The sequence below is a fragment of the Stenella coeruleoalba genome, assembly GCF_951394435.1.
Source record: "Stenella coeruleoalba genome assembly, chromosome: 2".
In the NCBI taxonomy this organism is placed as follows: domain Eukaryota; kingdom Metazoa; phylum Chordata; class Mammalia; order Artiodactyla; family Delphinidae; genus Stenella; species Stenella coeruleoalba.
Genome location: NC_137147.1, coordinates 63,993,768 through 64,019,040, shown reverse-complemented (window position 1 = coordinate 64,019,040; position 25,273 = coordinate 63,993,768). Strand labels below are relative to the sequence as shown.

The 25,273-nt window shown below is 39.1% G+C and overlaps 1 long non-coding RNA gene across 2 annotated transcripts in view; it reads right to left on the bottom strand.

Annotated features, from left to right (window-relative positions):
* LOC307182854 overlaps nucleotides 1–25,273 on the bottom strand; it is a 260,562-nt gene that overhangs the window by 175,781 nt on the left and 59,508 nt on the right. For both annotated transcript variants that reach the window (XR_013827277.1, XR_013827278.1), the window contains exon 3: nucleotides 17,829–17,894. This is a non-coding gene — a long non-coding RNA (uncharacterized lncRNA). The remainder of the gene's footprint in view (nucleotides 1–17,828; nucleotides 17,895–25,273) is intronic.

The following is a 25,273-nucleotide window of genomic DNA, read 5'->3' as shown; positions in this document are numbered from 1 at the left end:
CTTTTTAACATTTTGAATAAATTGAAAGAAAGCTCAGATTGATTTCTCTGGCATTTACACCTGACTTTCCTACATGCTACACTAGATATTTACATAGAGTTTCCCAAGTTAGAGACATTTTTCAGACACTGATTAATCTGTAATTCTTTGAAGTAAGGAAGCACTATTATCTCCACTTTACAGATGTGGAAAACTAAGACACACAGGTTAATGACTTGCCCAGAGGTCAAACATACAGTCAATGTCAAGAGTGGGCTTTCAACAGAAGCTCCCCTTTCTGCCCTTAGGTTTAATTCAGGTCGCTTCTCAGCTCAGGTGCCCCTACTCACATCACAGCTGTCTCCTGCATCTGGCCACCTCTTAAATCTTGCCTTAAAGGCCCTTCATATACTTTCTGAAAGGCCAGTGCTTTCCCTGCCTACTGTCAGCATTTGCCCTCTCCTATTCATGCCTTTGCTCGTAAGTGAGAAATAACAATTCCTCTCTGGAGCATTTTGTAATGGTTTTGCATCACTAAATAGTACCATTCTTTTCTTAATTTTTTTCATAATAAATGTAAGCCCTGTAGCTCTGTCTAAACCTAGATAGAATCTGATGTTTTGTTTCATTTCTGGCAGTTGTCCTACAATCAATTCAGTGAGAATTTACACAAGCCAGGCCAGGATTATAAAGATGAATAAAGCATTACCCTCTGCCCTTAAGTTGTTCACAAAGTAGGGAAGGAGACAAATGTAAACGTTAATCATTACAACGGCCTGACAACAGGACATGACAGACATATAGACTGGGTGTCGGGGTTGCCCTAAGTAATGGCAATTAATTCAGGCTGAGAGGGCAGAGATGCTTAAAGCAAGTCTTGAAAGATAAGTAGGAGCTAATCGTGGGTGCTAGAGGGAGAGCGGTTCCTGGAAGGCACGGGCACCATCATGGAGGCAGGAGAGAGTCTGCAAAAAATCTGATATGCTGGAGTTTGGCCACACTCCCACACCATGTGGAGATGCGGCTAGAAGTCAGGTGACAAGTGCATGGAATGAGTTTAGCCCAAGCTTTTCTAGCCAAGCCCTGTGCCCTCGTGCAGGGCTGCCCCCACCAATGGAAGGGGTGCCTTGTTCTCACATAAAGTCAGGCTCCACTCACCAAGCCTTCCTTCTGCATCTGCCGGACTGCAAAGGGGTGTCTTCTTCTTGTTCATACAAAGAAGCCATGAAGACAGGCAGCAGCCCTGCAAGGGACTACCCTGAATACTAAGTTGAGGAGTTTGAATGGCGTCTTATGGGCAATGGGAAGTTCAGAGGATTTTATTCAGAGAAGTAACATAAGAGAGTTTTTGTATTTGAAAGATCACTCTGATGGCAGTTTGAAGGACAGCCTGGGTTAAATAGAGGCAGTCAGGAGGTGGTTGTAGTAATATCCCATGTGATAAAGGATGAACAGTGGTAGGGCTGCAAGGAAGGGGGGCTTGAGAGACTCAAGGAAGAGGTCTTGGTGATTGGTTACATATGGAGAGAGATTACGGAAAGAAAGGAATAGATGACTCCCAGGTTGCCGGCTTTGAGATGGGTATTACGAGATGGTTTGAGATGGTTTACGAAGATAGGCAGAGAATATAGGAGAAAGGAAAGGTTTAAGAGAATGAATGAGTAGGAGGGGTTGAAGAATTCCATTTTAGAGGTGGTAAGTTTTAAGTGCTAACGGGGAATCCAGGTAGAAGTGTCCAGCGAGCAGTTGGAAAAATAGCTCTAGATCTCTGGAGAGAAATCTGTTTTAAAGATATAGGATCAGAAACATCAGCACTTAGACAGTAGGAGGAGCTGTAGGTCTACGGGACATTGCACAGGAGAGAGAGAGGGTAGGGAATGAGAAAGGGGCCAAGAATGGAGTGCTAGGGCATATCAGCGGAGCAGTCAGAGGAACGAGCTTATGACAGAAACGAGAAAAGTAAGAGGCAATGGGAAGTGAGTCACAGCAATCAGTGGAGAGGCTTTCAAAAAGGCCAGAAGAAGCAACATCACCAAAATGCTGTCCAAACACTAGGTAAGGACTGAAGTGTCAAATGGTTGTGCAGTGACAGCAAACGATGGCTACACTTTCTAGAATTTGGCAGTGAAGGAAATGAAAAAGAGAAGGCTTCATTCCTAAGGAACAACCTTGTATTTGACACTGATTGGTATGACCTTTCTTTGAAAAAGTATCATCCCTTCACCATTCATATCAAATGGGTACTGAACAAGCGGACCTGAGAAAAGGTTTTACCCTTGTGGAACCTGCCATGTCACCTGCTTCCTATGAGCATCGTATGGGTTTACCTAGAGCCTAGGCTCTGGAACAAACACTGCAGTCATCGAAGACACTGTGCATGCCCTGAGGGAAGACACACAGGATGCCGTGCATGTATCGAGAACTTACTGTACTCTGACATTTTTCCACAGAGAAATTAATTGACTTTGCTTGGCATGACCTCTCTGGTAATTTACAGTGGCTCTTGTGTGATATTCTATATTTTTAAAAAGAAACCTCTTTCCAAGAAAGATAAAGTAATGAAGTGTACAATTCGAGCTTTATTCCACAGAGAAAGACGAGTTTGTTCCCAAACCTGGATGAGACTGGGGTTGAGTCATACGGAGTCATCAACCCCAGGTAAGCCAATATAGCCAAATACCATCATAACAAAGACTGTTGGTTGACTATCCAATATCCATTCTCCTTTTTCTCCTTGGTAAAAGAGCCCAAAACTTTAGCTAGGCACAGTGCTTCCCAGAATAAAATATTATATCTCCTGTCCTCCCTTGCAGCTAAACATAACCATACCATAGGACAAAGTTCTAGCCAATGAGATCTGAGCACAGGATGGAACATCAAATAAAGCTGATACACTGGAACAGCACATTTCTGGTTTTGCCTTTTCTCCTTGTTCTAGCCTGTAACTAAGATGTAGTAACTGGAGAACCAACAGCCATATTGGATCATGAAGTGACCTAAAACTGGAAGCTATGGACTAGGATAAGGGAGCAGAGTTTAGTTTTCTGATGACATCATGCCAGCCATGGACCACCTACTCCTGGACATCTTTTATATGAAACTGAATAAACTATCTTGTTTAAGCCATGTTATTGAGTGGCATGAGCTTATCTTGCTACTGAATTCAGCTCTTCATTGGTGTAGTTATTATATTAGATTCACGGCCTACTGGCTGTTCATCACTAAAGCAAGTTCCCTAGTTCTTTCCTAAAGTCTGTCTTTTGACTTGCATTGCTCCTTACATATTCTAGCACAAGAATGGGAAAGCATGAGAAATCAAATGTGAGGGAAGCTAGAAGCTTCAACAATGTAGGAAGGATGCAGTGAGGTCCTTTAACTCTTTAGCAAAGAGTTGACAAGTGAGGATTCTAGATTACTCCACACATCTGAAGAGAAAAAGAATCCTGCAGGAAAGGTAAAGTACTTCACAATCAAAACCAGAACCAATTCTGGCTGCACAGACAATACACGGAAGTTCCGTATCCCATTTGTCGATAGGTGGAGTCTTCTGTGAAACACTCATCTCAGAGGCATCTTCTGAACTGTTCTTAAACAACAAGCACGGTCACAGCTCAAAGAAAAGGTCAAGAGGAATCTAGAGTGAACAACCTGGAGAATGAATCAGGGAGCCCCCCAAATTAACTTTACTACCAGATTACAGTGAGAAGGTTTATGGCAAACTGATGTTTGGCATGGATGGAGTCGGGAAACCTTCTTAGTGGAAGCTAGACTAATAATGAGAAAAAAAATGGGGCTACCAAGCAGCCCCCAGTTATCTGGAGACACGGCACAGTCCAAGCTGGGTGCTTTGAATGTTGCCTAATAAGAAGAACTGAAAATTCCACAAAGAAAACATCAGGTCATCACAAGAAGATAATCACAGATAATATTTACCATATACCAAGCACTTGACATCCATTCTCTCATTGACCCAGTATTGGTAGGTGCTACTGTTATGTCTGTCTTACAGATTAAGAAGCTGACATTCAGGGCTTTCCTGGTGGTGCAGTGGTTGAGAGTCTGCCTGCTAATGCAGGGGACACGGGTTCGAGCCCTGGTTTGGGAGGATCCCACATGCCGTGGAGCAACCAGGCCCGTGAGCCACAACTACTGAGCCTGCGCGTCTGGAGCCTGTGCTCTGCAACAAGAGAGGCCGCGATAGTGAGAGGCCCGTGCACTGCGATGGGCCCCCGCTTGCCACAACTAGAGAAAGCCCTCTCCCAGAAACAAAGACTCAGCACAGCAAAAGTAAAGATTCAGAGAAGTTAGGTGAGTTGTTCAAAGTCTCATAACTAATAAGTGGTGGAGTCAGGATAATAACTCAGGTCTCCCTGGTTCCAAAGCTTGATTTGTCTTTAACCAGAAAGCTATGAGCATTTTTTTTTTCTTGCTGCGGAAGGGAATTCAGAGGAGAAAGTCATTTCTGAAAGCACCAGTACCTATTTTTTCTTTCAAATACTTTGTAAAACAGAGATTTTAAAAAACAACCAATAAAATGTACTGAAAATAAAGAGGGCTTCTTCTTCTTCTTTTTTTTTTTTTTTGCATATTTATTCTTTAATTTGTATCCAAGAGCTCTAACACTTAAAACTCAAAAGAGCTACAGCACTCATTTCTGGTTTAAAAAGTAGCTTACCCTAGGACAGTTGAAGACTGGTAGCCTGAGGGCTTAAGGCTGATGTGGAGATCTAGACATGACTGTGATTCTGGGGGTCTGGCCAGAACTGTCATCCACCAGGGTGACACTTACCCAGCACCCCTCTATGCAAGACCACAAAGCCTGCATGTCATTATAGCCTCTTCTAAGCCAGTTGCTGAGCCTCAAAGTGTGAATGGGGCAGGCATTCCAACATGACTACCATCACCTTGGGACAATGTCCAGTTTAAGTGTACAGGCCTGTTCCCCACACCACTTCTAAAACATGTTCCAGCTTTCCATCTTTTCTTGGGTGGAGGCTAAAAGAGGGCTTCTTGATAGTGACAAAATACTTGATTTACCAGAAATTTTAACATTTTACATTTTATTCCCTCGTAACACAATCTAAACATTTACAAAGCCAAAAATTTCAAAACCACAAACTCACATCAATAATCATGTTGGAAGATGTAAACATATGTCTCTTGGAAATTGATAGAACAGGCAGGAAAAAAAATAAACAAGTATATAAATGATTTGAACATTATTAATAAACTTGACCTAATATATGCATATATAAAATACTGCAATCATTGAAATAGTGAACTTCTCAAGTCCATATAGAACATTTATAAAATCAATCATATACTGCACGTTAGCAAGTCTCAACAAATGTCTAAGGATTTCGATGTTCAGGTTCAGTATGTCCTCTCTCCATAATGCAATTAGGCTAGAAATCCATAACAAATAATAACTGGAAAATCACCATATGTTTGGAAATTAAGAAAAGATTCATAACTAAAGAAGGAATTATAATGGAAACCAGAAGATAACTGAACAATAATGAAAATACTAAATATCTAGGGTTCTGCTAAAGCATTACTTACAAGGGAATACATAACCCCATAAACATATATTAGAAGAGAAAAATGACTGAAAATTAATGTTAATCATCCATATCAAGAACGATCAAATTAATCCAAGGAAATAGAAGAAATGGAATCATAATAAAATCACAAATTAATAACTGAGAACACTCCAAAGAAAACAAATATCAGGTCATTGAAAGAAGATAATCACAGCATTCATTAATAGCAGAATGAAGAATTGTACCAGCCTTCCCCACTGACAATAAATAGAAAAACTGAACAAAATAAAAAATATTTTAAAAATATTTTCAAGGGGTCAATTCAAAACAAGAATATAACATTTGTAAATATTTATTCACCCAACACAGTAGCACCTAAATATATAAAGCAAATGTTAACATACCTAAAGGGACATACAGACAGCAGTATAATACTAGTAGGGGACGACAATACCCCACTTGCAACAAAGAATAGATCGACCAGAAAGAAAAGCAATATGAAAATATTGAACCTAAATGACACATCAGATCAGATGGACTTAACATACTTCTACAGAACATTCCATCCAAAAGCAACAGAATACACATTCTCCTCAAGCGCACGTGCAACATTCTCCAGAATTAATCATATGTTAGGCCATAAAGCAAGTCCCAATAAATTGAATAAGACTGAAACCATATCAAGCATCTTTTCTGACCACAATGGTATAAAACTAGGAATCAGTTACAAGAAAAGAACTAGAAAATTCACAAATATGTGGAGATTAAACAACATGCTACTGAACAACCAATTGGTCAGAGAATAAACCAAAAGAGAAATAAAAAAATATCTTGAGACAGATGAAAATGGAAATACAGCATACCAAAACTTATGGGATGCAACGAAAGCAGTTCTAAAAGGGAATTTCATAGTAACAAATGCCCACATTAAGAAACAATAAATGTCTCAGATATGTGCACCCCAATGTTCAAGTCAGAATTATTTACAATTGCCAAGATATGGAAGCAACCTAAGTGTCCATCAAAAGATGAATGGATAAAGAAGATATGGTATATATAAAATGGAATACTACTTAGCCATAAAAAAAGAATGAAATTTTGCCATTTGTAGCAACATGGATGGACTTGGAGGGTATTATGCTAAATGAAATAAGTCAGACAGAGAAAGACAAATAGTGTATGATATTGCTTATATGTTGAGCTAAAAAATACAACAAACTAGCGAATATAGCAAAAAAGAAGCAGATTCGCAGATATGGAAAATAAACTAGTGGTTACCAATGGTGGGGAAGAGGTAATATATGGGTGAGGGAGTGGGAGGTACAAACTGTTGCATGTAAGATAGGCTCAGGGATGTATTGTACAACACGAGGTATATAGCCCATATTTTGTAATAATTGTAAATAGAAAGTAACCTTTAAAAATTGTATAAAAAATGTTAAAAAAATTTTTTAAAGAAACAATGTGTGTTTCAAACAACCTAACTTTACACCTCACAGAACTAGGGGAGAAAAAGAACACACAAAGCCCAAAGTTGTAGAAGAAAGAAAATAACAAAGATGAGAGAGGGGGAAAAATGAAATGGAAACTAAAAAAGACAATTGTGAAGATCAACGAAATTAAGAGCTAGTTTTTTGAAAAGATAAACAAAATTAACAAACCTTTAGCTAGACTAAACAAGAAAAAAAGAGAGGATGAAATAAATAAAATTAGAAAATAAAGAGGAGATACTACAACTGACAGCACAGAAATACATAGACTCATAAGAGGCTACTATGAACAGTTATGTGGCAAAAAATTGGACCTAGAAGAAATGAATACCTTCTTAGAAACACACAAGACTGAATCATAAAGAAACAGAAAATCTGAACAGGCTGATTACTAGTAAGGACACTGAATTAGTAATCAAAAATTTCCCAACAACAACAAAAGCTCAGGACCAGGTAGCTACACCAGTAAATCCTATACTGGTGAATTCTACCAAACAGTAAGGAAGAATTAACACCAATCCTTCCCAATTCTTCCAAAATAATTGAAGAGGAAGGGACACATCCAACTCATTTTACAAGGACATTTACTAACATTACCCTCATACCAAACCCAGACAAGGACACTACAAAAAGAGAAAATTACAGGTCAATATCCCTGCTGGACATAGAGGCAAAAATCCTCAACAAAATATTAGCAAACCAAATTCAACAATACATTAAAATGATCATATGCCATGATCAAATGGGATTTATTCCTGGGATGCACAACTCAATCAATGTCATACACCACATTAACAAAATGAAGGATAAAAATCATATGATTATCTCAATAAATCCAGACAAAGCACTTGACAAAATTCAACATCCATTCATGACAAAAACTCTTAATAAACTGGGTATAGAGGGAACACACCTCAACAGTAAAGGCCATTATGACAAGCCCACAGCTGACATCATACTCAATGGTGAAAAGCTGAAAGCTTTTCCTCTAATATCAGGAACAAGATAAGGATGCTCACTCTCACCCCTTTTATAACATAGTACCAGAAGTCCTAGCTGGAGCAATTAGGCAAGAAAACAAAAAGGCATCCAAATTGGAAAAGCAATAGAACTGTCTCTATTTGCAGATGACATGATAGTATATATAGAAAACCCTAAAGACTCTACCAAAAACAAACAAAAAAAACTGTTAAAATTAATTTTTAAAATCTGTAAAATTACAATACACAAAAATCATTTGTATTTCTATACACTAATAACAGACTATCAGAAAGAGAAATTAAGAAAACAACCCCATTTTATGATTGCATCAAAAATAATAAAATACCTAGGGATAAATTCAACCAAGAGGTGAGAGATCTGTACACTGAAAACTATAAAACACTGATGAAAGAAACTGAAGATATAAATAAGTGGAAAGATATTCCATGCTAATTGGAAGAATTAATATTGTTAAAATGTTCATATACCCAAAACAATGTACAAATTCAATGCAATTCCTCTCAAAATTCCAATGGCATTTTTCACATAAATAGAACAAGTCTAAAACTTATATGGAACTACAAAAGATCTCAAATAGCCAAAGAAATCTTGAGAAAGAACAAGACTGGTGGCATGACACTTCCTGGTATCAAACTGTATTACAAAACTATAGTAATCAATACAGTATGATACTGGCATAAAAACAGACACATGGATCAATGGATCAGAACTGAGATCCCAGAAATCCACACATATATGGTCAATTAATTTACAACAAAGGAGCCAAGAATATACAATGGGGAAAGGATAGTGTCTTCAATAAATGGTGTTGGGAAAACTAGACAGCCACATTAAAAAAAAGAAGGAAAGAAAGAAAGAAGGGAAGAAAGAAAGAAACTGAACCCCTGTCTTACACCATACACAAAAGTTAACTCAAAATGGATTGAAGACTTGAATGTAAGACCTAAACCATATAACTCCTAGAAGAAAACATAGGTGGTAAGCCCCTTGACAACTGTCTTGGTGATGACTTTTGAGATTTGATACCAAAAGCAAAGGCAAGAAAAGCAAAAATAAATAAATGGGACTACATCAAACTATAAAGCTTCTACACAGTAAGGGAAACCATCAATAAGATGTAAAGGTAACCTACAAAATGGGAGAAAATTTGCAAATCATCTATCTAATATCCAAAATATATAAAGAACTCATAAAACTAAAAAAGAAAAAAATCCAATTAAAAGATGGACAGAGGATCTGAATAGACGTTTCTCCAAAGAAAACATACAGATGGCCAACAGGGACATGAGAAAGTGCACCACATCACTTACTATCAGGAAAATGCAAATCAAAACCACAATGAGATATCACCTCACAACTTTTAGAATGTCTGTCATCAAAAAGATGAGAGATAAGTGTTGGCGAGGATATGGAGAAAAGAGAACCCTTGTGCATTGTTGGTAGAAACGTAAATTGATGCAACCACTATGGAAAACAATATGCACGCTCCTCAAAAAATTAAAAATAGAACTACCATATGATCCAGCAATTCCACTTCTGGCTATTTATCTGAAGTAAATGAAAACATCGTCTCAAAAAGATATCTGCACCTCCATATTCATTGCAGTATTGTTTACATTAGCCAAGACATGGAAACAATCTAAGTGTCCATCAATGGATAAAGAAAATGTAGTGTATATAGAGAGAGGATTATTATTCAGCCATAAGACAGAAAGAAATTCTTCCATTTGTGACAACCTGGACTTTGAGAGCGTTATGCTAAGTTAAACAGGTCAGACAGAGAAAGACAAATACCATATGATCTCACTTATATGTGGAATCTAAAAAACTGCACTCATAAAAACATAGAACAGATTGGTTGCTGCCAGAGGACGGGGTGGGGTGGGGTGTGGGAAACAGTGAAGGTGGTCAAAAGGTACAAACTTCTAGATATAATATAAAGCGCTGGGGATGTAATACAGCATAATGACTGGACTTAATACTATATTGTATAAGTGAAAGTTGCTGACTAGATCTTAAAATTCTCATCACAAGAAAAAAAATTTTAACTGTGAGGTGATGGAGGTTAATTAAACTCAGTGTGGTGATCATTTCACAATATATACATACATCAAATTAGGTCATACACCTCAAATTAATACAATATTATATGTCAATTACATCTCAATAAAATGGGCAGAAAAAAAGACTATGGGAACTTAATCACCACAAAAGAATACTAAGTATTGGACTAAGAGTCAGGAAACAGAGAAATTGACAAAAGGTCTCTAACTATGTGACCTGCTGGTCACTTCACCTATCTGCAGTCCAATTGTTTTAACTCTAGAGTGACTTAAGTTTGGGTCAGATGACTTCTGAGAACCATAGAGGAGAAGTTCTCTTTTTTTTTTACGTCTTTATTGGAGTATAATTGCTTTACATTGTTGTGTTACTTTCTGCTGTATAACAAAGTGAATCAGCTATATGTATACATATATCCCTGTATCCCCTCCCTCTTGAGCTTCCCTCCCACCCTCCCTATCCCACTCCTCTATGTGGTCACAAAGCACCAAGCTGATCTCCCTGTACTATGCAGCTGTTTCCCACTAGCTATCTATTTTACATTTGGTAGTGTATATATGTTGATGCTACTCTCGCACTTCATCCCAGCTTCCCCTCCCCCCCGCCCCCTCATGTCCTCATCAGAACCTTTTTTTTTTTTTAGATTCCACATATATGGGTTAGCACATGGTATTTGTTTTTCTCTTTCTGACTTACTTCACTCTGTATGACAGACACTAGGTCCATCCACCTCACTACAAATAACTCAATTTCATTCTTTTTTTTAAATTTTATTTATTTATTTTTGGCTGTGTTGGGTCTTCGTTTCTGTGCGTGGGCTTTCTCTAGTTGCAGCAAGTGGGGGCCGCTCTTCATCGTGGTGCGCGGGTCTCTCACTGTCTCAGCCTCTCTTGTTGAGGAGCACAAGCTCCAGATACGCAGGCTCAGTAGTTGTGGCTCACAGGCCTAGTTGCTCCGCGGCATGTGGGATCTTCCCAGACCAGGGTTCAAGCCCGTGTCCGCTGCATTGGCAGGCAGATTCTCAACCACTGCACCACCAGGGAAGCCCCAATTTCATTCCTTTTTATGGCTGAGTAATATTCCATTGTATATATGTGCTACATCTTCTTTATCCACTCATCTGTCGATGGACATTTAGGTGGCTTCCATGTCCTGGCTATCGCAAATAGTGCTGCAATGAGTACTGTGGTACGTGTCTCTTTTTGAATTATGGTTTTCTCAGGGTATATGCCCAGTAGTGGGATTGCTGGGTCATATGGTAGTTCTATTTTTAGCTTTTTAAGGAACCTCCATACTATTCTCCACAGTGGCTGTATCAATTTACATTCCCACCAACAGTGCAAGAGGGTTCCCTTTTCTCTACACCCTCTCCAGCATTTATTGTTTGTAGATTTTTTGATGCTGGCCATTCTGACTGGTATGAGGTGATACTTCATTGTAGTTTTGATTTGCATTTCTCCAATGATTAGTGACGTTGAGCATTCTTTCATGTGACTGTTGGCAATCTGTATATCTTCTTTAGAGAAATGTCTATTTAGGTCTTCTGCCCATTTTTTTTTTCTGACCATCTTTGGATTGGGTTGTTTGTTTTTTGGATATTGAGCTGCATGAGCTGCTTGTATATTTTGGAGATTAATCCTCTGTCAGTTGCTTGATTTGCAAATATGTTCTCCCATTCTGAGGGTTGTCTTTTCATCTTGTTTATGGTTTCCTTTGCGGTGCAAAAGCTTTTAAGTTTCATTAAGTTTCATTTGTTTATTTTTGTTTTTATTTCCATTATTCTAGGAGGTGGGTCAAAAAGGATCTTGCTGTGATTTATATCATAAAGTGTTCTGCCTATGTTTTCCTCTAAGAGTTTACAGTGTCTGGCCTTACATTTAGGTCTTTAATCCATTTTGAGTTTATTTTTGTGTATGGTGTTAGGGAGTGTTCTAATTTCATTCCTTTACATGTAGCTGTCCAGTTTTCCCAGCACGACTTACTGAAGAGGCTGTCTTTTCTCCATTGTATATTCTTGCCTCCTTTGTCAAAGATAAGGTAACCATATGTGCGTGGGTTTATCTCTGGGCTTTCTATCCTGTTCCATTGATCTGTATTTCTGTTTTTGTGCCAGTACCATACTGTCTTGATTACCTTAGCTTTGTAGAATAGTCTGAAGTCAGGGAGCCTGATTCCTCCAGCTCCATTTTTCATTCTCAAGATTGCGTTGGCTATTTGGGGTCTTTTGTGTTTCCATACAAATTGTAAAATTTTTTGTTCTACTTCTGTGAAAAACGCCATTGATAGTTTGATAGGGATTGCACTGAATCTGTAGATTGCTTTGGGTAGTATAGTCATCAATCCAAGAACATGGTATATCTCTCCATCTGTTTGTATTTTCTTTGATTTCTTTCGTCAGTATCTTATAGTTTTCTGCAAACAGGTCTTTTTTGTCTCCTTAGGTAGGTTTATTCCTAGGTATTTTATTCTTTTTGTTGCAATGGTAAATGGGAGTGTTTCCTAAATTTCTCTTTCTGATTTTTTGTTGTTAGTGTATAGGAATGCAAGAGATTCTGTGCATTAATTTTGTATCCTGCTACTTTACCAAATTCATTGATTAGCTCTAGTAGTTTTCTGGTGGCATCTTTAGGATTCTCTATGTATAGTATCATGTCAACTGCAAACAGTGACAGTTTTACTTCTTTTCTGATTTGGATTCCTTTTCTTTCTTTTTCTTCTCTGATTGCTGTGTCTAAAACCTCTACAACTATGTTGAATAATAGTGGTGAGAGTGGGCACCCTTGTCTTCTTCCTGATCTTAGATGAAATGGTTTCAGTTTTTCACCATTGAGAATGATGTTGGCTGTGGGTTTGTCCTATATTATTATATTGAGGTAGGTTCCCTCTATGCCCACTTTCTGGAGAGTTTTTATCATAAAGCGGTGTTGAATTTTGTTGAAAGATTTTTCTGCATCTATTGAGATGATCATATTGTTTTATTCTTCAATTTGTTAATATGATGTATCACATTGATTGATTTACATATACTGAAGAATCCTTGCATTCCTGGGATAAACCCCTCTTGGTCATGGTGTGTGATCCTTTTAACGTGCTGTTAGATTCTGTCTGCTAGTATTTTGTTGAGGCTTTCTGCATCTGTGTTCATCAGGGATATTGGCCTATAGTTTTTTTAGTGACATCTTTGTCTGGTTTTGGTATCAGAGTGATGGTGGCCTCATAGAATGAGTTTGGGAGTGTTCCTCCCTCTGCCATATTTTGGAAGAGTTTGAGAAGGTTAGTTGTTAGCTCTTCTCTAAATGTTTGATAGAATTCACCTGTGAAGCCATCTGGCCCTGCACTTCTGTTTGTTGGAAGAGTTTTAATCACAGTCTCAATTTCAGTGCTTGTTATTGGTCTATTCATATTTTCTATTTCTTCCTGGTTCAGCCTTGGAAGGTTGTACTTTTCTAAGAATTTGTCCATTTCTTCCAGGTTGTCCATTTTATTGACATATAGCTGCTTGTAGCAGTCTCTCATGATCCTTTGTATTTCTACAGTGCCAGTTGTTACTTCTCCTTTTTTATTTCTAATTCTGTTGATTTGAGTCTTCTCCCTTTTTTTCCTGATGAGTCTGGCTAATGGTTTACCGATTTTGTTTGTCTGAGGGGAAGTTCTCTTATCTGACCTCCACCTAGCTGACCATCTATTGATACATTCACTGATATGCTCTACTTCTGATCACAAATCCCCAGAGCATACTGCATTCTCACCACTGTTGGATTACTCTTAGGCTATGAATGACAATTTCCTGTTTACCAAGAGTCAGTTTATATAGACCTATTGTGCTTGTTATTGTAACAATGTATTTTGTTTAATTTTATATAAATATCCCTATTTGAGAACAAAAATAATTGTTTCTATGAGAATCAGGATGAGTGTTTTATAGAGATGATTTCATAAAGGAGAGTCACATTAAAAATTTGATATTGATGTCCATAAAACATTGAGGGGAAAAGAAGAATTCTACATGGATTCTGCTCTCAGATTATGTCAGTCATCTTTAAATTTGCACCTCTCTTTACATAAACTAAAATTTGGACAATGGACATGATGCATGTTGGATGTCATTTATGTAAGAAACATGATGCAGGACTCTAATTGGTACACTTGCACTAAAAAAAAAAAGCCTAGAATTTATAAATTTAATACGAAATGTTATAGGTACATACATGCAATGGATTTTCTATACTTTTTTAAAAAACAAATTCCCTGCCTCATGCAACTTTTTGATTAAACTGTCAGTCTTGATTTTGTTAGGTAACAAGGCCTCTGAAATTTCGTAACTGGAATTATGTTTATGCGAAATACTGTTCACTGAGTAGGTTTGTTAAGACACCCAGCTTCAATAAAATCTCCTCTCAGCATTCTGAAATGGCTTAAATGTTGATTCTTCAATCCTTGTTTCTGTGCTTTTTATCACATCATCTGGCTTTTCTAAAGAACAGGTCAATTGGAGACAAGCAAGACCACCACGGGGACAAGCATTTGCAGTGCTGGAGAAAGTGAACAGGAGAGCAAGTTCACCTTTGGGTTCTCTGAAAATATCCATGCCCTGCGCTAGCCCCACTCTTTCACACAGTAACCTTTTGCTTCTACTGTAGCCTCAGTACCATTAGGTCGGACAGGAAATTTAGTAGAGAGAGCATTATACTTCAGATAAGGAGACGCAGGTCCTCAACATAAAAATGACCTTTACAAGACACTGTCTCGGTTTCCCTATGTTATTCTTCTTGTTCCAAAATAAAGACGTAAAGATAAATGAGGTCCAAAAAATCTTATATAAATTTTCTTCAGAGTATTTAAAATTTTATCTGGTCTTAACACATTTTAATACAGATGAATTAATCAAATATCGAACTGTGTTTGGTATAGGAGTAGAGAGGGATAGAGAGAGATGGAAGACAGAAGTAGAATCAGAGAGAAGGCCGGCTCACTCTTGTCAATGTCTAGGGGCAATCAGACTGAAAAATACGGACTCACACTAACTAAAATGTACAGTTGACCTGAGGAAAGTAGCAGGCTGGCACTACATTAATTTAAAGTGAGAAATAGAAATGTCACACAGACTGGAATTATTCAGGTTGGCATGACAATCTCCTTTTCTCCCTGTAGTCAGGGAAAACCAAATGGTAATCAGAAGCCACTCATTACCATGAGAAATCACTGTGGAAGACTCAAATATTTAAAATCTGTATATTTTCTGCTTTCTCTCTCTACACGAGCAGACCTTCACTAGAACCAGAAAACTGCTGTGAGGACACGGAAACAGAAAAGGGGGAGTCAGATGAAGCTCATGTTTTAACATCAGGCTCACAATAGGGATACTCTTGCTTTGGGGACTGGAATTTCTGGAAGTCTGACGGTAAATTCTCCCACTCCCAGGGACAAAACTGTTATCGGGTAAAAGAAAAGGGATCCTTGGTGATTCTCTTTTTCCTATGCTTCCCATACAGACCAAGCCCTCTTCTTCAGACACATTATTTCTTTAAATAAGTGCCTGTTAGGTTACAGTCTTGCAAGCCAGGAGGCCAGGCTTCTTCTTCTAAGTGACTTTTTACATCTTTCCTTGGCTCCATCAGCATTGACCTTGCAGTGTAACTACTTCCCTCACTTCTTAGTTGTAGGAGAGGTACGCCAGCCCCCAAGAACCAACCATCTTGACATCATGTTGTGGAGGACACATGCCCGTCTGAAATATAGGTTCAAAATCGATTTCTGGTTTGACTTTGATGTTCTGGATCTTTACTAATTGTGTCAGTTTCCCTTCTAGATGAACAAATCTTTTTGAAACAAACAAAATTCCTGAAGGTTATCTAACAAAAACATGGTTTTCCCATTCATCAGAAATTGCTGTTTTGTCATTGCATTTTGTTCCCATTTTCAAATAAGCATTGTTCAATATGCATGTGTAAATATGCATAAATTTTAATAACTTACATTATAGGCCTACAGGTTCTTATACAACCTCACTGAAACTCAGACCTTGCTATCTCCTCCTCATATTCAAGCTTCTTAAAATGGAATTCTATTCAAACCAACTAATAGTGAACCATGTAGAATCACTGAAAAATTACTTGGTGTCATGTTAAGATGGCAGACTGAATTTTTGTCCCTTGACACCTAACAGAATAAGAAAAAAATAATAACAGATAAGGCAAAAATATTTCATGACAGCAGCCAAATACAAAAAGGGTCATAATCTGTTAATAAGTTTCAACATGAGACATTTTGGAGCAAAGAGAAGAGGCTCAACACAAATCCATTTCTGAACAATCCCTCATCCTTTCCCCCAAGAATTTAAACTGTTGATTTTAACAAAATATCGAGCATTCTCACTAATACACACAGACCTGGAGAGTAGCAAGCAGAGTTGTTAACCGTAACTCTCTCCTCTCCTGACAGGAACCATTGCCAGGAGAAATGTATGAAATGGAGAAAATGAATGACAGGGCAGACCTGAGCCAAAGTGAGTGCCCCAGGGCAATAGGCACTACTGAGAAGATGTTCAATACACCTTGAATGATATGCAGTGAAGCTGTAGAAAACATATGAAAAGAATCTCCGGAAGGCGCCCAGATAGTGTAACAAAGACAGCTTAACTCTGAGATGAGCTCTCTCCCTTCACCCACTCCCCCCCACTTAAGCCCAAGATCCTGACGTTTTCTCACATTATGAATAAGTAGAAACTCAGTCTCATACTATAATTTGGAGGAAAAGCAAATTGGTTTGAGATATTGTGGGAATAAAGTTAAAAAGTCATCCAAACTATATCAGAGCAAACAGAAAATCTAGACAAAATTCCTTGAACATGAGCAAGATATAAATCAAGCAAACAAAAATAAGCCAGTATGGAAACTATGTGCACAAATACAGCAAAACAAACCAAAAACAAGTGCATTGCACCCTAGAACAACGAAATAAGAATTTTTTAAAATCAAGAATTCAAGGACAGGACTTCCCTGGTGGCACAGTGGTTAAGAATCCGCCTGCCAATGCAGGGGACACGGGTTCAAGCCCGGTCCGGGAAGATCCCACATGCCACAGAGCAGCTAAGCCTGTGCGCCACGACTACTGAGCCTGCGCACTAGAGCCCGTGAGCCACAACTAGTGAGCCCACGTGCCATAACTACTAAAGCTTGCGCACCTAGAGCCCATGCTCCACAGCAAGAGAAGCCACCACAATGAAAAGCACACACACTGCAACGAAGAGTACCCCACAACTAGAGAAAGCCCGTGCACAGCAACGAAGACCCAACGCAGCCAAAACTAAGTAAATAAACAAATTCTAAAAAAAAGAATTCAAGGACAAAATAATAACAGTTGGGGTGAAAAAGTAAATTAGAAAAACTAATTGAGAGCTGAAGCAACATTATAATAAAATGAATATAAAAATTAGAAAAATCCAGGAATAGATTAAGTACTTCTGAAAATTCATTACTAACACATAGGAATGACTAGAGATAAATACACTAAATGCAGAGGAAAAGACAAATGTAAAGAAATCAATGTGAAGCTAATAGATATCGAAGACATAAAAAGACCTTTCAATATAGGATAATCAGGATTCTTGAAGTATATCCCTCCTCCCCCAGTGAAACAGAAGACATGTTCAAAGATATAAGAGCATTCTCCTGAAATGAAAAACTAAAGCTACACATCAAGTTCTGGGAATATGTGAAATAACAAGTTCAAAATTGAGACAAATTCTACTTACATTATTGAACTCCAAAGATTAAAATGAAAGAATTATTCAGCATCCAGATAGCCAAATCAAAATCACCTAAAGAAGAAAGGAAAAAAATATCAGTTGGTTTCAAACATCGGTGCCAGAGAACATTGAAGAAATATCTACAACATTCTAATGGAAAGAAACTGTGACTCAGATACGTCCAGCCAGTACTTCATCTGGGTACAATGGGAAGACAATGGGACACATGAAACACACAAGCAGCTTCTTAAAAAAACTTTATGATCATGAAATCCAACCAATTAAGAGATGCAGCAAAATAATTAATTCAAGAATAAAGAAGTCATGTTAAGAAGGTCAAATGGTAAACACTGAATCCGTTTGAACATTGATTCAATACTACTATAGAAATTATGAAACTGAAGATAATGTGAATGTTGTAAACCTGTACAATAAAAAAATATAACTAACAAAAATTGAGAGGTATAGGAGAAGAGATGAAGAGAGGATGAGAGTAACAAGGTCCTTGTCTTTCAAAGGTAGATACTGTCTACAATGGAACCCTAGTTTAAAAACTATGACTCCACACAACTGAATGTTTGCCTTAATTATTTTTAAGCATTAGAAAATAGTATCTTTTAGAAAATAGTATCTCTTATGGAAACAATCTAAGTGTCCATCAACAGATGAATGGATAAAGAAAATGTGGTATATAAATATACATATACACACACACACACACACTCACACACACACACTCACACACACACAATGGAATACTACTCAGCCATTAAAAAGATAGAACCTTGCCATTAGCAACAACATGGATGGACCTTGAGGATATTATGCTAGGTGAAATAAATCAGACAAATACCATACGATTTCACTTATATGTAGAATATAAAAATATAAATAAATGAGCAAACCAAACCAAACCAAACAAAAGCAAACACATACATACAGACAACAGATTACTGGTTACCAGAGGGGAAGAGGGGTGGGGGAAGGTGAACTGGCTAAAGGGGGTCAACTGTATGGTGAGAGATGGAAACTAAACTTTTGGTGATGAGCATGTTGTAGTGTATACAGAAGTAGAAACATAATGTTGTACACATGAAACTTACATAATGTTATAAATCAGTGTTACCTCAATTTTAAAAAATGAAATGGTATCTCTTATGGTAGAAAAAAATAATTATTCAAAATTCAGCATTCTTTAGTTTTACTCGTGTATTTTTTTTTCTATTAAACTCAGTAAACTTGAACTAAGTATTTATTTAAAAGAGTATATACTATGATTCCAGTTTTTAAAGTTTCTTTTTTTAACATTTTCTGGAAATTTTCAAACAACCCCAAAAGTAAACCATCATATACCTATTATATAACTTCAGAATTATTAACATTTTTACCTGTTTTCTCTCATACACATATACACACACACAAATATTTGCAGTTAATCTACTAAGAATAGTAACATCTAGAGAGTAGAATTTGGGGTGATTTAAATTTTACCCTTATATTTTCTGCATTGTTGAATTATTTATAATAAGCCTATAATATTTTAAGAAATAGAAATATCCTTTCCTCCCTCCTAGCCACCCCCCACCCCTTGCCTTTCCAAAATAACTGGAAACAAATAAACCAACCATTAACAGTGATTGCTTTGGAGTGGTGAAAATGTAGCTAATTATTTTTATCTTTTCTATATATATATATTTTTTAATTAGAATTCAAATTTATTTTTTTTAACATTTGACAGTCTCTTTTTTATTTTTCAAACAGAAAGTCACAAAAATTATAATCATCCCCATCAGTTCACTCAGTCCCATGTAATTAATTTTTTTTTCCTCTTGATCTTTTGTTAGCACTTTTATGAATTCATCAGTTTTCCATTAGAGTTCTGAAAATGCTTATTCATTCAGTTCAGCAGTATAGTCAGTTACCAGATCTTTTCTATATTTTTTTATTTCCAAAATCAGGAAGACTGTTGGAGAGAACAATGAGAAGCTATACTATACAAATTAACAGATTCCCATTAGACATTATTGTCATCCCCTCAAATCCTTTTCATTCTCACTACAAAGCCTCAGAGTTAGAATGTCCCCACTCTGGGTTAGAATGTTCCCCCTTTCTGTTTTAAACTGTGTGCAAGATAAGAGCTGTTATTCAAGCTTCGTAACAACCCTCAAAGGTTGATATTCTTGTGATTACAACTTTATAGATGAGGAAACCAAAGCATAAAGAAATTAAGTAATTTGTCCAAGGTCAGCCACTAGTAACTGCTGGAGCTGGGCTTCAGACTCAGGTGGGAGAAAGTGATTCATGAGGTCCAGATTCTCCTTGTCTGTTTCTTCTTGCTGGAGAAAAGGAGGCCTAAGGCTTGTTTCCCCACTGGAGTGAGTTTATCAGAGTTCTTTTCAGAAGGCCAGGCCCCACAGAAAATTCTTTCATCAGCTGCTAAGAAGATATTTTTCTCCCAAGGTAACATTCCTCTTGGGGTAATCTCAGTGGCCCTAGCAATCTCTAGTCATTATTTAGTGACTAGATATATTGCTTACTGGACTGAAAAAAATTCAGTAAATGCCATAGCCTCTTGGCCATGAATTGTAGCTAAGAAAATACTAACTCTCCTTTATTATCAGGTTGGCCAAATAGTTCGTTCGGGTTTTTAGTACGATCTTATGAAAAACCCGAGCAAACTTTTTGGCCAACCCAATATTTCTTAGGCTCACAATCCAATATTAAAGCGTTAAAAGTACTTTTTTTTTTGGCCACACTGCACAGCTTGTGGGATCTTATTTCCCCAATCAGGAATTGAACCTGGGCCCTTGGCAGTGAAAGCATACAGTCGTAACCACTGGACCGCAAGGGACCGCAAGGTTTTAGAAAAGAGCCCTTTTCTAAAACCATGTGTATCTCACAATGGAGAAAGCATTCTTGCCTTCTGACAACTGCAATATCATCGTCCTCCTTTTATAAATAATGTAGGGACTTCCCTGTGGCGCAGTGGTTAAGAATCTGCCTGCCAATGCGGGGGACACGAGTTCGAGCCCTGGTCCGGAAAGATCCCACATGCCGCGGAACAACTAAGCCTGTGCACCGCAATTACTGAGCCTGCGTTCTGGAGCCCACGAGCCACAACTACTGAGCCCACGTGCCACAACTACTGAGTCCATGCTCTAGAGCCCGCGAGCCACAACTACTGAGCTCATGTGCTGCAACTACTGAAGCTTGTGTGCCTAGAGCCTGTGCTCCGCAACAAGAGAAGCCACCACGATGAGAAGCCCACGCACCGCGATAAAGAGTAGCTCCCCCTCGCTCCAACTAGAGAAAGCCGCATGCAGCAATGAAGACCCAACGCAGCCAAAAATAAATTAATTAATTTAAATAAATAAATAAATAATGTGTTAAGGTACAAAGGTTAAGGAATTTGTCCAAGGTAGGAAAAGTGAGGAGCAGATATAAGAATGAAAACAGTCTTCAGGCTTAGTATCAAACAAAGAAAATCACGTTCACGTTTGATTATAAAACTCTTCCCAGGATCAGGCCCTGTACCCCTCCCTCGGCGTTCTGGGAGCCGCACAGGGAGACATTCTCAGCACGTGATTTGGAGTCTGACTTGGGTTTTAATCCCAGCTGTTCCTAGCTTAGTTGCTTAACTTCTCAAAGCCTCAGTTTCCTCCTCTGTAAAACCGGAGAAAGCAAAGGTCTTATTCACTGGTTGTTGGGAACATCGAGAAAGATAAAGCATGTAAGGCATTTCTCAAGTTCCCAGCAAATACGTTCCCAATAAATGTCAATTACAGCCCATGTCAAAGTAAAAGATATTCAACGCCTCTCAACCCTGATTTTCTCCTCCAGTCTTTCCTTGTTCAAAGAACCCTCATATATTTCATGTGCTGCGCTGCCTGCACGTGAGCATCAGGCTGCTTATAGGATGAGATCCACACACGTCATCGGCTGGAAGAGGTACCGCCTTCGCCTCTGTTTTGATTTGGATTTTACCAAACAGAGCAGCCTCTCCAGACTTGCAGAACAGAACCTACATACACACCACACTGGCTCTATGAAGGTTCTTTAAAAGAAGGTTCTATAAAAGACCTTTCTTTTATATTGAAAATGGGACCCAAGAAAACTCAGAAGATGTAAGACTTAAACAAGCTGAGCCTGCACGGCCATTCCTTCTCAGAGCACAGCTTCCCACCCAGCGCACCATCAACAGTCACAGGATGCCCGACATTCATCCTTGGGGCTGATGGCTGCCAGCCCAGAATGTCAGTTTCGTCCCAGGATATCATAAATATCACCGTTATCTATTACTACTTTGACACGTAAAGGGCTGGGAAACAACAGAGAGCTCAGTACTACTTATCCTAGGGTTAAGAACTATCAACTATGATTTAGAATCCTAGTTGCTAACCCTTCAATTAAAATTCCTTGACCATAAACCATCCCAGTCATGGAGTGTTTGCCTCTCCCACTCGGGAATCTATTGAGTAATATTTGCTGCTCCCAAGGACTGCGGCAGTAACCGAGAAGTGGGGATCCTAATTAGACATCCGGTATAATTGAGCTTCTCCCACAAAGGATACTTTGATACGTAACTGCGACTCCGACTTATCTGACAATCCAGAGCTACACCCCGATCAGCTGCCTCCACGAACCGGCAGATATGGCCAGAAGCCACCACATTTTGAAAACACAGCTTAACGAAAAGCCGCTTTTCCATCAGATCCACACCATTTGAATAGAAAAACAAAATACTTTGTCGCTTCCAATAAGTACAGAGAGCCTGACAAGGTAATGACTTTTTTTCTCCCCCGGCATGAATCTCAAATATAATAACGTCTAAATACGATGTTTATCGTTTGACATTCTGTTACGGAGTAAAAGCTGAATTCTTGGACTATGCACTTTGGGTTTGTCTCTCAGTCACTGACTCGGAAATAAAGATGAGTGGGATATGCTGAATGAACCGGACTCCTGCATGAAATGGCTTATGACAGATGACGATATATGATGAGAATACAAAACCCTGATGATAATAGGTTTATTTATCGATTGCGAATAAAATTCATGAAGCGTGAAGCTGAAAACGGCACTGGAGGGAATTGGACAGGGAGGCCATCAGGCAGCATGCACATGACACGGAAACGGAGCGAAGAGCTGCCTGACGGAGGCCAGGGTGGCCGTGGAGACGGGACTGGGGTGGAATCTGGATGCAGCTGCTGACCTGCTCGAGTCCTTGGGCAGAAGACTCGGTCCTCTTTCTGCCTCTGCCTCCTCAATGGCACATTAGGCCTGTGGGACGCAGGGTGGAAAGAAAGGCACAGGAACTCAGGAGGCTGGGGTTCCAGAACCAGCTCTGCTGCTAGCAAGCTGTGCGACCTTGGGCAAGAGTTTGAGTCCCCAATGGCCTCCATTTTCCTTCTCTGTAAAACAGGATTTATTCATTGAACAAATATCCCAGGGCACAGTGTTGAGCCTGATAATGCCAAAATGAGTACAGTGAGGCTGCCATATTTACTGGAGGTCCGGCACTGTAAACAGCTCCAGTAGAGACCAGTCCAGTGCAATGAAATACACAGCCAAGTCAGCACTGTGTCTTGGCATCCCCAGCCTTCATGAGTCTAAATTCTATACTTTAAACCACAAAATCACGTTGTCCACGCTCTTGAAGATGCTCCCGACAAAAATGGGCTAAAGGGCAGCAAAACATGAAGGCTTTTTAACTCTCAGGCGATGTCTCAGAAGGCCAGGAGGACAGGATTGCCGCCCTGAGAAGTCATGCGCCTATCGCTGGATGATTTACATATCGGAGGGAGCCCGCAGTCCCAGAAGTACCTTCCCTTGCAGTCTCCCTCACTAGACCACTGCTGAGAGAGCTCAAAAGCCTACGGAAGGATTGTGCCTAACGTACGCGGGAATTTGCATACCACCAGTTCACAACACGAGAACCAGAAGAAAAGCACCTCTTTGTTTTATTTCTCTTCCTGCAGCCCCCAGAAGCAAGCTCACAGGAAGCCCTTTGTGACAGGACTTCCTGAGAGGTGGTTTCCAGAGAGTCATGGCAGGTAGTGATTGAAGGAGAGAATAATTGCGGCTCCAATTTAGGTTGGTGACAGTAAAGTCTTAAAGTAGATGGCATCTTGAAGACTTGTCGAGATTTCATTAAAAGCAAAAACAAAAACAAAAAAATCCACCAGGATCTGTATTTGTTTTCTATTACTGCCGAACAGATTACCACTAATTTAGCCACTTAAAATAACACAGCTTTATCACCTCCCAGTTCAGTGTAACAGGAGACCAAGTGTGGGTTAGCTTGGTCCTCTATCCAGGGTCTTGCCAGGCTGAAATCAAGGGGTCAGCAGGGGCTGCGATCTTGTCTGAGGTGTGGGGTCCTTTTCCAGGCTCACTGGTTGTTGGCAGAATTCAATTCCTTGCAGTTGTAGGACTGAGGACATCAGCTCCTGGAGGCCACGCACAGACAACTGCCATGTGACCCTCTCTCTAACATGGCAGTTTGGTTTTTCAAGGCCAACAGGAGTATCTGACTACTTCTGTCTCTGATCTTTAGACCCTTTTGTAAGGGCTTACCTGACTGGGTAAGCCCACTTAGGCTAGGCCCCTTTTGGTGAAAGTCAACCAATCAGGGACTTTAATCATAGCCATCAAATCTCTTCACCTTTGCCATATAAGGTAACGTAATCATGAGAGTAATAACCCATCCCCTTTGCCATGATTTGTTGGTTAGAAGCAAGTTACCCTCTCTGCCCACACTCAAGGGGAGATTATACACGGACATGGTCATCGAGGGTCATCTTAGGATGCTGGCTACCACAGAATATGACTTCGTATTTTTTTGTATGGTTTGGTTTACTTACGTTGGGTTCATTGAATAGGATTTTCTGTTTTTGCTGGAGAGAAATCTTCCAGAAACAAGTCTCTCTATTCCATCAGGACTGTGCCCAGATTCTGTCATTACTGCTCTGAAGATTGAGAACAAAAGGTGATGGAAAGTTTCTACCCCCCTGCCCTGGCAACTGCTTACTCCTTCTACTGCGCTGTCTCAGGAAAAAGAGTCAACAGGTACAATACAGAGATCCCACCATCAACTCAAAATCCCCATGGATTACATGAAATTAACCTGGAGAACGTCACCTCACACGGGGAGATTTCCTATTGAGAGCAGCCCAAGCAGAAGAAGTTGTGTCCGAGGGGAGACCACAGAGGACGTCCAGCCCCCAACACACTGCAAAGGCAGCGCCAACCATCAAATCAATAGCTCCTCTTGTTTCAAAGAAAAAACAACTGCTTCTCTTCCCCCATGTATGGCTTTACCAAGCCGCCTGCAGTCCAGATCAGCAATCTTCTCCACCTCACCCCACACTCTAGCAGCAAGGGATTTAACTTCCCACTGTTATCTTCTCAACAGGAAAGAACTTCGGGGTTAATGTGAGCAACAGTGTTTC